Genomic DNA, 14,439 nt, shown 5'->3' on the forward strand with positions numbered 1-14,439 from the left:
CCAACAGTGTAGTAGTGTTCCCATTTAGACACATCCCGGTCAACATCTGTTATTATTTGTTCTCTTGATAATGGCTATTCTAACTGGGGTAAGGTGGAATCTCAATGTTGTTTTGATTTGCATTTCTTTTATGATCAGTGATGCTGAGCATCCCCCTTATCCTTTATAGAAGCAACATGATTACAGGTTTGTAGTGTCTCACTAGAGGCATAGAAACGTGTAATGTTGTGTGCTTTTAATTTTACATTCACTTTCTTGGAGCTCACACTGACAATAAAGGTTTATACTATTTCACTTACTGAAAAATAACTTATTTTCAAAAAGCATAAAAAACTCTTAGTCAGGGGTCCCAATGAATACTAAGGAAAATTCTTTTTTTTAAATTGTAAATAGACAAATCTAAACATACATCGCACAAAGTTAGATATATAGATGGCAAATAAATATACAAAAATGCTCAGAATCATATTTGTCATCAGAAAAATACTAAGTCAAAAATCAATATGAATGAAATCTCAAACAAAATAAAAAATACCATTGAGAATATGAGGCAACAGGAATTCTATTTTTAATGTGAAAATACTGCACAGAGGGGGTGGGGGGGCAGGAGGAAAATTCTTTACTGAGAAATTTTAATTTGCTTTTATGTCACAAACATTTGTTGGATTTGTGCTTTTACCACCAAATATTCAACAAACCAAAAGCTATGTTGCCTCATTGGATTTTGCTTCAAAACTTAAAAAAAATTGTGACATAATTTTGGTTTAGTCTTTCAGGGGTTTTTGGTTTTTGGAATGTTAGTGGGCCAGTACTCTGGATTGAGCTGAGGGTCTGGAAATCTTGCTTCGATTATTTTACTCAATGCTGTCTTTGTGCCACTTGAACCACATCTCCAATTCTTGCTATTTAATTGAAGATAAGAATCTTGAGGATGTATTAGCTTGGGTTGGCATCAAATTGTGATCCTCAGATCCCACCCTCCTGAGTAGCTAAGATTATAAGAATGAGCCAGACCCTGGATATATTGTGATCTCTATGAAACCTAAACAATGGCAAAAAATTCTGAATCATTAGTGTATGTATATGTATTTCAAAATTTATAGAAAAATACAGACTTTTGTCTGTGTGTGTATGTCATAAATGTGCAGATGGAAATGAGGATGAATCTGCTGGTTTTGAGGAAAGATTTCACCTAGGGCTTTTCTCAGACTGGGCTATGCTGTACAGAATGTTTGAGACTAAAAGTGAGGTAAATGCTGTTATCAACCCATTCATCTACATCCCTTGCTAACATATGCATATCCTGTGGTGTTGTCATGGTTTCTTTTGTGTATGAGAGCCAGTACTGAGCTTGAATTCAGGGCCTGGATGTCCCTTAGCTTTGTATGCGATGCTAGTACTCTACTATTTGAAGCACAACTCCGCTTTCTGCCTTTTACTGGTTAACTGAAGGTAAGAGGTTTTTTTTTCTCTCAAGTTCGCTTTGAGCTGAGATCCTCATATCTCAGGGTTCTGAGTAGCTAGTTTTACACGCCTGAGCTTACAGTGCCTAGCTTTTCATTATTACTTTTACAAGCTAAGTGCTCACACACATTCCTTGCATTCAACAATCTCACATTTCACGCTATCTGACAATATGTGAAGAAAGATCGTTGAGTGCGTTTTACCAAATGGGCTTTTAGCCCCATTATCATCATTCTGGTCGGTAACGTACCCTTCAGTCAGTGAGTATATATTTCCTCTTTCACTCTGCCTTTTTTTTTTTTTTTACTGGAACTCAGAGAAATATTTTTGATACATCTTTCAAATATTATCTCCCAAATAGGATATATTATTCGAATGTGTTTGATAATATTTCAGGTGGGGGTGGTCTTGTGTGTCTGGATGTCTGTGGGCAGAGGCCGTCCTGCTGGGCTTCAGGCACAGAGCTGATGCTTCCTGTCTGCTGGTTGCAGAGAGGAAAGTTTTCTTCCTGACCAGGCTTTCTGTTGAGATCTTTTCATCTTAGACTTCTAATTAGCTAGGGTAACAAGAATGAACTACCACCAACTGGCTTGTTTTAGAAGTATTAGTTGCATTTCATTCATTGTTTTTATTTTTACTGGAAAGTTGATGTAGGCATCCTGGTTGTACCTTATGATAAGGTGATTTGTGTAAGAACTTTTGCCCCTGCCATTTCTGAAAATCATTTCCTCAGTACTAGATAAATGAAAACCCTACTCCTTGAGAGTATTATAGTTAGAAGGCATCATGTGCAAACTTTCTTATAGTCTCTGCTTTGTAAATATGCTTTTTAATTGTAAAAGTACTGTACAGTGGCTACAGTTACATGAGCAAGGTAATGAGTATATTTCCTATCAAGCATTGTTACCTCCTCCTTTGTTTTTCCCCTACCATCCATTCCCTCCCACCTCCAGTACTACACTTCCTCCACTTCCCCTTTCCCCCTCTCTGCCTAAATTGTAAAGTTCGTTTTTCAATATAGTGTCTTGTACATCTCATTGCTACAATGGGTCAACAACCTTCATCTATAATTAAGCATTTGGTTTTTTCCCACAAGATTGAGGACACCAACATAAAATACAGTGAAAACAGGGATTATACCGTGGGGGAGGAACATACAAAGAAACAAAAAAATCACATAACTCACGTTACGAGATTGGGTGGGAGAATGATGACTATTAAATTAATTGCCTAACTATTCTATAGTTTTTAATCATTAAGGTTTATTAACTCAAAGTGGGATTAAAAATATTCAGAATAGTGGACTTTCTCTTTCAAATTCATTGACGTGTTGGAGCAGTATTGGTGTGATCTCTGCTTTGAAGGCCTTTTAGAATTCTGCTGTAATCCATCTGGTCCTTGGCTTTTCTTAGATGGAAGGTCTCTTATTGCTCTTTCTATTTCAATGCTTCATATGGGCCTCCTAAGTTTGTTTTACTCATCTTGGTTTAGTTTTGGCATGTCGATATTTGCTAGGAAAAGATCCATTTCTGCCAAATTCTCAAACTTATTAGAATAAAGGTTTGAGAAGTATTCCAATAAATGTTCTGAATTTTGACTTTTTCTGTGGTAATGTTTCCATTCTAATATATGAGTTTAATTATTTGGATGTGTTCTCTTATTTTGCTGATAAGATTTGCTAGGGGTCTGTCAATTTTGTTAACTTTTCGAAGAACCAACTCTTTGTTTTGTTGATTCTTTCTATTTTTTTATTCTAATTCGTTTAATTCTGATTTAATTTTAATTATTTCTTCTGTCTACTGTATTGGGATTTATCTTGCTGCTCTTTTTCAAGGAGGATCAGATGTCTTATTAAATTGTTGATTTCAGCTATTTTCAATTTGTTGATGTAGGGAATAGAAAGAATTGTATTAAGTAAAGTAAGCCAGGCCCAAAGAAACATAGGTCCCAAGCTTTCCATTATTTGCAGATAAGTCGATGTTAGGTGAAATGAACCCCAATATAAGGACTCAAATGGTTTTTCTTTCTTGCTATTGTTTCTAAAGTATTGATATGATGATTTCTTTGTTGTTTGTATGTCCCTCCCCCACGGTTTAACCCCTGTTTTCACTGTTCTTAATGTTGGTATAATTTGTGGAGAAGGGAAAAAGTAAATTGTTTAAATAGGGGTAAAGGTGGACCCATTGCAACAATGAGTTATACAAGATCTTATATTGAAAAATGAACTTCACAACTTTGTTGCGGGGCAGGGGGAAAGGGAAGGTTGGAGGGGGAGATGGGAAGGAATGGGAAAGGGAAACAAAAGAGGACACAACACTGCTTGATAACAAAGGTACTCATTACCTTGCTCCTGTAATTGTAACCCCTCTGTACGGTATTTGCACCATAAAATATATTCAGAATGATGGAATGTGGCTAGTACTCATTTGATGTGTGTGGACAGATGATCAGAATTCTGATGATTAATAAAAATATATCTTCTAATTTCCAGTTGTAGACTACTATGCTAACTGGGAGAAGACATTGTTGATGCCAGGGCTTTGAAAGCTGGTCATGAAGCAGAATATCAGGGGAGAGTATTTTGGAAGGATATAATTTCCAAGGTTCATACGAATTATATTGAACTAGAAAGCTAAGTGATGAATGACTGAGAACCAAATTTTATTTCGTAGCTTGTTTTATGAAGTCCAGGGATTTGAACCTAGGGCCTGAGTGCTGTCCCTTAGTTTCTTTTTTCTCAAGCCTACTACTGTACCAGTTGAACCAAAGCTTCACGTCCATATTTTTGGTGGTTAATTAGGGATCAGTATTTCCAAATTTCCTCTTTGGGATGGCTTCAAACTTGATCCTCAGGTATCAGCCTATTTAGTAGCTAGCATTCCAGTTATGAGCCACCAGAGCCCGGCTAGAACCACATTTTAAAAGTATTCTCTAAGTGAATCAGATGTGTCTACCTACTATTTGAGCACTTTGGATCCAGTGGGACATCAGATTTAGAATAACATCAGAAATTTTCTTCTTGTAACCCACAGGATCCCATACCTATCTAATTTATTCATATCTTCATTTTTAATCTTTTTTCTTCATTGTACCTTTCTATTTTTACTTCACAAGGAAGCATGTCAGTGCTGTTTACCTTTTCTGAAGCAAGTGACATCCATTCCCATCAATAGGACTGTACTTGCTGATCTTACTGCCTGGAGTACCTGCTTCTAGATAATTGCATAGATGATGGCTCTCAGGTTAACTATCTCAGCCGCAGGAAAGTTGTTGCTACAAATCCACAAATGTCATGTCTGTGATTTGTAGAAATTATCATTATGATTTCTGGTTTCCTTTTCAGCATGGAATTGGTGAGGAGAGAGCCACATTCACTTCTGTTTCTCCGACACATGTAATAGTGTCTGGTCCTTAGTGCTCAGGAGCCTTCCATATAGATCAGCCTTCTCCAGCTGAATTTATCCTAGCTTCTTTTTAGGACAGCTCTTCAAGCTGAAGTCAGGTGGCTAGCAGCCATTCTTTCTCATTCTTTGTGCCTTTCTGTGTCTCTGAGTCCACTTCAGGGCAAGATCAGTGCCTGACACCTATTTGATGCTGTGGAAAGGTGGCTATAACATCCTAGAAGTTATTACCAATATTTAAGCTTTGTGAGAACACCCATCCCCACCCAATTTCTCCAAGCCAGGTGTCTCCAATGCCCTGGAGTGCATTCCATGATTCGGCAACCAAACTATCACCCACTCCCTACTGCACTGTGTATATTTCCATTTCCTTTAAAAAAATCAGACATATATATATATATATATATATGTAATTATATATAATTTTATGTATCTGTAAGTCTTTGTCCATCTCACTTAAGCCCTTGCATATTTCTATGTATTTGCAGCTTTCGAAGGGAAATAAGGTTGAATTCAACATACTTAGAAACACTTTTGGAGGGAACGCCAACTTTCAATCTAATGTTCTACAGATGGTCATCTTGGTACAGGAACTGAGTAGACCGTCATAGAATAACAGGCTTGTCCTGATTTGTACTGACTTTCCTCTGGGGTTAGGGAGTATGATCACACTGCATATGTGGCTCTGTTACACTGCAGGCTAGGCCTCCTCTCAAAATCTAATGCCATGGGGGTAAGAGAGAATAAAACTCAGGACCCAGCTTCCCAAATCACTAAGATTAGAGTCCTGAGTCTCATGTACTTAATTCAAAGCTGCTTGAGTATATATAATGTAGTGAGTTTCATTATATTTACTTCATAGACAGATATACAAATATCTTTATATATTAATTCATCTATTTATAATGTTATATCTAGAAACATACAAATACATTTTCATATAATTATAATCTGTTATATTACCACTTTCTCCAATAATGGCTTACAGTAATGTTTTGTGAAAAACATTAGTGAAAATGTTAAATGATCTTGTAGTATGAAAAATCATATTCAATCTTATATATCATATAATATACTATATATAATATAAAGAACATAACATGTATTTACATATAACTGATTTAATTATGGTTTTTCCTTCCTGATTTTGTCCATCGATGTAAGCCTTCTTTCTTCTATTGATGATGGCTTTTACTTTCCACACAGTTATTTCCCATGTATTTTGACAAATATTTTCCATCCTAATTAGATTTTTGATATTATTGGAGCCAAATGTTTCTATATTTCCCAAAGCACAATGAATATGTATACAGATTTGAACTCACTGTTGGAAGGGAGTTTCACATACCACTATGAGCATTGTAGCATTTTTCCCAATTGACAGACAGCTTTCTAGGACATCTGATCTCTTAAGTCTAGAGATTTTTTTTTGATGAAAAAATTTTTATTGTGAAAATACTGTACAGAGGGGTTACAATTACATAGGCAAGATAATGAGTACATTTCTTATCAAGCATTGTAACCTCCTCCTTGGTTTCCACTTCCCATCCCTTATCATCCTCCCCCTGTCCTAGAGCTTTTGCAGCCACCTTATCTCCCCATGCAGGCATGCCCTGGCTTCCTTGTCACTCCCTGTGCATTTAACAGTTCCCATTATATTCAGTAGGCTCTCTTGTACAGCCCCCTGTCACTCTGTGTTTTCCCACACACAGAACACATGTGCATGGTGCTTTAGATTGTAGGTTGAAAAAAAAAACAAAATTAGGGTTCCGAAGGGAGGTGAAGGGTAAACAAAGGAGGAGGCTGCAATGCTTGGTTTGAAATGTATGCATTATCTTGCCCATGTAATTGTAACCTTTCTGTACAGTATGTTCACAAATAAAATAAAATTAAAAAAATTGTATACTATAAACGTTGACATTTTAATAACATTAGAAATATAAATAGAATGAACATCTTACAACAATCAGAAACAAAAAGTAAAATAAAGATTTCCCAGGAAGAGGGGAAGGAATCTCTAAATCTAGAATGGCCTCTAAGTTATCTTCAGGCAGAAATTCTGCCTCAGAGTCCTCAAAGGAATCTCATTAAAGACAGGATTTTCTTCCTTAGTGGAAGGAGGGACAGATATTAATTTCTCAATTGGAAATTTTATCCCCTGCAACAGGACAGATTGGTCTGGATATTCTGTGAGGATAGATTCCCTTTCCTCAACTGAATTTAGATTTTGGACCTCACTTATTGGTTTTCCTGAACATAGACTGGGATCATTACCATTAACACACATTTATTCTGCACACTAAGACCAGTGTTTTTTGACTGGTTTGGAGGCGATCTAGGTGAATTGTGAACATCAGTGGAAGACATCTTCTTCTTCGGTGGTATGTGCAGGTACACCTGCATCACATATGGGGATCAGAACCGGTGGAATGTCCACAAGACTGAAAACCTGTTTTGGCCTTTCTACAAATTGAAACAACCCTCTATGTTCACATGCTCTCTGGAATCCAGTGATGGCTTCCAATCTCCATCAGTCACTATAAGCAACATCTCTGGTGGGTTCTTTACCTGTATTTCAGCAGGAACTCCTCTATGGTAACGCAAACCTGAGAATGGAAATAGGTACAGGAACCTTAGAGTGGACTCTAGAAGTTAAGGTATGACTAAACTTCTATGAAGATCTAATGGGGGAAGCTGTAGAACTTGAGTATGGACTGAATACTGATGAGAGGCTGTCTCCTAATGAGTGGCTTTGTCCAATTTCTTTCAAAATGAGAAAAGACATTACCTAGCAGAGAATATCCATAAAAGAACATTTTGCCAAGCTGGGTAATACTAAGGACTCTTGGCCAATCAAGCCCATCCCTAGAGACCCAAGTGTCATCCCTACTAACGAGCTCTGAGACATCTAAACAAGGACTTCTTGCTCTTTTTCTTGGTCTCACGGGTCATGCGTTGCTCCAGTGGGTCCAGAAGAATATGTAAGTGGAAGAGGAGGTCTGAAATCATCAGGCTAGAAGTCCATCCACATAGTGAAGTTGGAACAAACAATTGCTGACAAGGAAAATAAGAGTCTGCCTTCCCCATCCTAAGACTTCTACCATGGACCCTTTCTGTCAGAACTTGCAATTTGGCAGGACTTGCATGTTGGGAAGTGGAAGAGACTCCTGCAAGAAAGATGTTCCTCAAAACCAAAGGATGACATTGCCCCATTTGTTATGAAATGAAAATACTTGGAAAAAATTATATTAAGTGAAGTAAGCCAGGCCCAAAGAAACATAGGTACCACGGTTTCCCTCATTTGTATTAACTAGTATATGTCTGAGACAAGCAGAAAACTTCAGATAAGTTGATGTTAGGCAAAATGAACGCCAAGATAAGGAATCAAATAGTTTTTTTTTCTTGCTATTATTTCTAACATATTTATAAGATGATTTCTTGTTTTTTGTATGTGTCTCCCCCCATGATATAACCTGTCTTTTCACTGTATTTATTGTTGGTATAATATCTGGAGGGAAAGGAAAAAAGAAATTGTTTAATTAGGGATACAGGTGGAACCATTACAACAATGAGTTGTACAAGACGTTGTGTCGAAAAACGGACTTTAAAACTTTCGCATGGGATAACAGGGGTGGGAGAGATGGGAAGGGATTGTAAGTGGAAACAAAAGAGGAGGCAACAATGCTGGATAAGAAATGTACTCATTACCTTGCTCATGTAATTGTAACTCCTCTGTACGGAATTTTCACAAAAGAAGTAGTTTCTCAAATATAATCCTCCAAAACTCTCCCTGTGATAGGCAAAGGTTTTTCCCCACTGGATCTGACTTGCTACACACAATCCTCCCTGTCATCCATGAGAGTCCAAAACCACAACCACATCCACTACTGTGTAATCTGCTATCCACTAAAGTGCCAAGATTCAACCTCCTGGTGAAAATCACAACTGGTGTACAAAGCTGACTTTGATTCAGAAAACTGAAAGATACTCATTTTTCAAGGACAGAACTTCTCTTCGTGCCAATGTCCACTTACTTTTTCATTTGTTCATCTTCCTCTCAGTTATGGTAGATGGATCTGTACCAATGGGACGAGAGAAGGAAGTTAACTCTATGCTTCTCCTTTTATGAACAGGACATACATGGGACTAGCTAAGTCCCACATGGTAATGTAAACATGACAGACAAAAAGTGGAGATACATCTATAGAGTTTCATGGAAATTCTGTGAAAAGGCTTATATGCACCTGTCCAAATAAATACACAATGGCTTATGCCTGAAATCCTACTAATCAGGAGGGTGAGATCTGAGGATCACAGTTTCAACCCAGTCAGGCCCCAAACTCAAGTTCAAGTTTTGTCCTTTCTTTCAATTCCTTAAAAGGCCTCCAAGATAGTGATTTCCTAGGCGAGGGTGGATGTTGGGTGCCACTGGCTCATGCATTTAGTCTTAGCCTTAGCAAACTGTTAAGGCTCCACTAGCTTCTGAGGAAAATGGAATATTCTGGCAGCCCAGTCCTAAGAAATTAGCCAGGGTGTGCACTTCTTTGTCTCAAGCCAAGCTCCTGTGATAAGGCCCCAGTGAAACAGTCTCAGAGAGGTGCCAAGTATTCCAATAATCTGCCAGGGGGTCTCATCAGCTGTGGGTTTGAGGGAGGAACACTTACTTTTTAAACAAAAAAATCCAGCACCTGCTTAATTGTCTCCCACTGTCTATAGTGGTGGAGGAAGTTTCCAACGTAGAAGAGATCACCTTTCTGGTAGGCACGGACCAGGTCCATCACTAGCATTTCCAACAAGCCTGAGTCCAGACTCCATATATTATAAGGAATATACAGGGTCTCGGCTGACTCCTTGTCACATTAAGGTGGTAAAAAGAATGAATCTTTCAAAAATGGAAATGGAAGTACACTTCAAATTGAGTAATTGTAATAGAGTGGATTGAAAACTACACAGTAAATATTTTCTCAGTATATACATATAAAATCACACAAGAAGAATGTTCTAGTATATGCTAGGACGAGATTAAATAGGTTTCCTGTGATGGTTATACCTTACCTGAGTTGCCTTGTGCTTCCCTTGGTTTCTTCTTATAACAAGGGCTGGGACACTGGATTTGTGGTTTGGCACTGATCCAATGTCTGCAGCTTCAAGTGAGGCACTCACACCTCTCATGCCTGAGACCTGAGTTTCTTGAACTTTGAAATCAATTCTTGTTCTTGAGCCACAGGCCAAGTGACTGTCTTGAGCTGACTGTCATTTAACAGTTACCTGGTTCTCAGGACTCTATATTCTATCCATCGTGAGGGAGCTAGTGGCTAGTGTCATCTCTCAGGGCCCAATGATCTAAGCTGCTTGCTTACATAAGACCATCCCAAAGATAAAGTGGAGACTTAAATCTCTCTTCCCACATCACTATATACATATGTGGACATTGTCAAATCCCAACAACCTCAGCTAGGACTAGGAACCGGAATGATTTTAACTCAAGGAGACTTTCCTAGGTCAGATCCATGCCTTATTTGTCACTATTCCTCTCATCCTGCACAAATCATTTTGCCTTTCAGGACCCTCTCAGCCTTCCATGTGCTTCTTGCATGGATTTTTGACATCTACTTTCTAGGACATTGTTAGGGTTTTGAATCCTAATCTTCTGTGCTCCTGAAGCCCCTGTGTGATGTCATCTGGAAAAAAGGCAAGTACTTAGCGGTGGGAAAATAGAACAAGTATTGAAAAACAAACATTACACATACAATCAGACATTTTTACAGGTGTACATTCTTGTAAGATAAAAAAATACTTTTGTAATATTTTATGACAGAGTGGAAGGGGAGAGGGGAAGAGGTCCTGCATTGTCTTCTCATAATTCAGTGATTATTATTATTTTTTTGGGTCCGATCGTGGGGCCTGAACTCTGGGCCTGGGCACTGTCCCTCAGCTCTTCAGCTCAAGGCTAGCGCTCTACCACTTGAGCCACAGCACCACTTCCGGCTTTTTTTCTTTTTGCTTACGTGGTGCTGAGGAATCGAACCCAGGGCCTCGAGCATGCAAGGCAAGCTCTCTACCACTGAGCCACCTTCCCAGCCCAATTCAGTGATTATTATTTAAAAATACTATAGTTTTAGGAATGTAATATTTAAAGATAAAAACTGTGCTCCTGATCTTTTCATAAGCTAAGCATTTATAAAATATTTCTCACTAAAGTCGTGTTGACTATGTATCAAGAACTATCCTCCTTTTTCAAAATAATCAAGGAAAAAACTTCAAAAATCAGTGAGCTGTTTCCAATCTCTGGATAAGAATTGAAGATACAGCATTGCCTGCGATTTTGTGCATATATAATGCGTGTGGGAGTGTCTGTATGTGCGTGAATGTATGTCTGTGTATATGTGTGTTTTAGGGCTTGAACTCAGGGGTATATGACAATCCCGAGCATTTTTCCCTTGAATTTAGTGCTCTACCAATTGTGCCACAGTTCCACTACAAGCTTTTTGTACTGAATTGGAGAGGAGAGACTCATAAAATTTCCTGTGCAGGCTTTCTGAATTAAATCTCAGGTCTCAGCCTCGTGATTACCTAGAGTTATAATTATGAGCCTCCAGAACCCAGTGATAAATCATTTTTACAGGAGACAGTGGGGTGATAAAGCATTTTTACTGGAGCAAGTTTCAGTCCAGCTTCACAACACTCTATATCAAAAAACAGCAACAGTAAAACCTTATATAAAAGTATAATAATAAGATATAATTAGAATAAAATTTAGTGATATAGTCTCCTAGCATAACTTTCAGGAAACCGTGGTCTTAATGATTTAGCATCACAAAATCAAGCAAAATGAGATAATTTTAGTAGCCTATAATTTTTTAATTCCATCTTATAATAATTTCAAAACATTAAAAGCAAAAGGAAAAACATTCATATTTATAAGGAGAATGAAAAGAAGATAAAAGATGGCAGATTATGAAATGGAAAATTCTACATTGCAGGAAAATTATTGTCTGGTATTGTCATGATGAATATATGATAGTGTTCTTCAGAGCATCAATACATAAATATATATTTACTACACATAGTCAAGCTTGTCCCTATCTCTATCAACTTCCAATCCTCTAGTACATATTATCAATGTACTCATGTTTATGGTATATTCCAAAATAACTACCAGAGTCAGGAGGTTACCAATGTACATTAGCATTCAATGTTTTAATAGACAAACGTGCTAATTTTTTATATTTGTCTGATTACTCTATATACTAAACGAGTAGTATGTTATCATTGTACTCCCTAAGTATGTACAAACACTACTTCAAAGTGAAACAGAATACAACCAGATTTTTGAAGGCATATGCTTGTAAAGCTAGCTATTTGGGACATCAGTTCAAGACTAGTGTAGTTTTACCTGCAATGATCCTCAATCTGACTATGTGTGATGGAATACATCTATCATCCAAGGTCCATGGGGAGGCTGACAGCAGGAGGATTTCAATTTCATGCCATTCTAGGCAAGAATTTCCACATGGCTTTATCTCAACCAAAGGTTCAACATTGCATAGCACCTATCAACCCCACCTTGGGGAAAATAAACATAACAGCGTTGTAGACTCAGAAATAAACAATATTAAATCATGTCAATACAAACCATCATAAACAACACACATTTAGTGTTGTTTCTAATACCCATAATCCTAAATATTGGTAGGATTATATATGTGAGCCAGAGGCACTAAGCAGTTCATGATTTTAAAAATGACAATTTGAAGCCAGGTGCCAGTGGCTCATGCCTGTTATCCCAGATACTGATGAGGCTGAGATCTGAGGATTACTGTTCAAAGCCAGCCCAGTAAGAAAAGTCCCCACAAAACTCTTATCTACAATTAACAACTCAAAAATGAGAAGTGGCTCTGTGAGTCAAGTGGTAGAGTGCTAACTAATTTGAGCACAGAGTCTCAGTGAGAGTGCCCAGGCCCTGAGTACAAGCTCCACCACCAATAAAAGTAAATAAACATTTAAATATCTGAATTCATTGTGAATTAATCAAATGACACTGTGGTATACAATTCTACAGACGACTACAAATTTCATTATATTTGTAGTTAGAACAGTAGCAAAGGACACTTTTTCAGAAACTAGGACAGATGGGTCTCTAAATAGAAGAAATTGCTGGACTCATATCTACTACTTTTTGGTTGGTTTTTGTTTTGTTTTATGAACAGGATGAGAAAACATCTCTGCCAATGCCCATTTGGATACGTATAACATCATTCACAGGCCATTCAGAATTAACAATAAAGACAGACAGGACACAGTCAACTGGCAATAAATTTACATGTCTCTATGCCATGTACCAAATGATTTTGTTTATCTTATATGTCCCTATGGCCCATAATTTCCTATTCTTGCCTTCCTCAAAATACAAACATGTTCCACCAATTCAGATTTGAGCCAGGCAATGTGTAGTATTGTTGAGGAAAATTGTGACACAACAGGAAGCATGAAACCAAAATTTTAGTAGGTGTACACTGGAGGCTCAGGCCTATAATCCTAGCTTCTCAGGAGGCTGATGATCACAGTTCAAAGCCAGCTGGAATGAGAAAGTTTGTGAGACTCTTCTCTCCAATTAACAACCAAAAAGCCATCAAGGGAGCTGGGGCTCAAGAGGTAGAGTAGCCTGGATTACAAAAACTCAGGGGCAGCACCCAAGCCCTGAGATCAATCTGAAGGTCATGCACATAAACAAAAACAATCATCAACAACAACAAAAACCAGAAACTGGGAGAAATCTGAAGAAAGGATGGCATTGTCTACAAGACAAATGTACACATTACATGAATTGTGAAATAGTCACCTCGCTGTACACACCTTAGTAACAATTTCACTTAAAAAAATAAGAAATCAAAAAGCCATAGTACATGATAAGGTGCATCTGCTTTCCAGAATTTGAAAGTGCCATCATCTGAGTTGGTGGCACACAGGTTGTATTGTCCAGGGTGATGAGAAAATATGAAGCCAGAGATCCTTTCAGATTGTCCCCATTCTTCTATGACTTTAAGCAAAAAACAAAACAAAGCAAACAAAATAGACTTTAAGGTTAATTAAAGATTAAGGTTAACTACAGATTTCCAGGTAGAGTTATATTGTTAAATAATGAGTGAGTACATATTCTTTGTAGATACTGAAGTCACATGTGTCACAAAATTATCCACCGGAAGAAATATCTGCAGATTCATAACTAGAAACTCCTAAGTGTCAGGTATATTAATTAGATAGGTTTCATTAGGTAGTGGATGAAGAGAATAACACAGTGTATTCAATCAGGTAATGTATTTTATTTACCAAACTGCTGCCCCTCCCATGCACGGTGGAGAGACATGGTCAGAAAAAGGGATGACCCAACCTCATGCCAGGACTTATCTAGGCTAGGGACTAGACGAGTTGTGGCCAGGTGGGGGAAAAGTGTGGCCACACTGAATCTGGATATGACCTCAGTGCGTGGAACCCTCCTCTGGTCAGATGGGAGGTGTGACAAGAGGCATCCCAGTTTGTGACCTAGTAGGAGAGGAATGTGGCTGCCTCCAGG

Source organism: Dipodomys spectabilis, unplaced genomic scaffold (assembly GCF_019054845.1).
Source record: "Dipodomys spectabilis isolate Male_0828 unplaced genomic scaffold, ASM1905484v1 ptg000312l, whole genome shotgun sequence".
NCBI classification, from domain to species: domain Eukaryota; kingdom Metazoa; phylum Chordata; class Mammalia; order Rodentia; family Heteromyidae; genus Dipodomys; species Dipodomys spectabilis.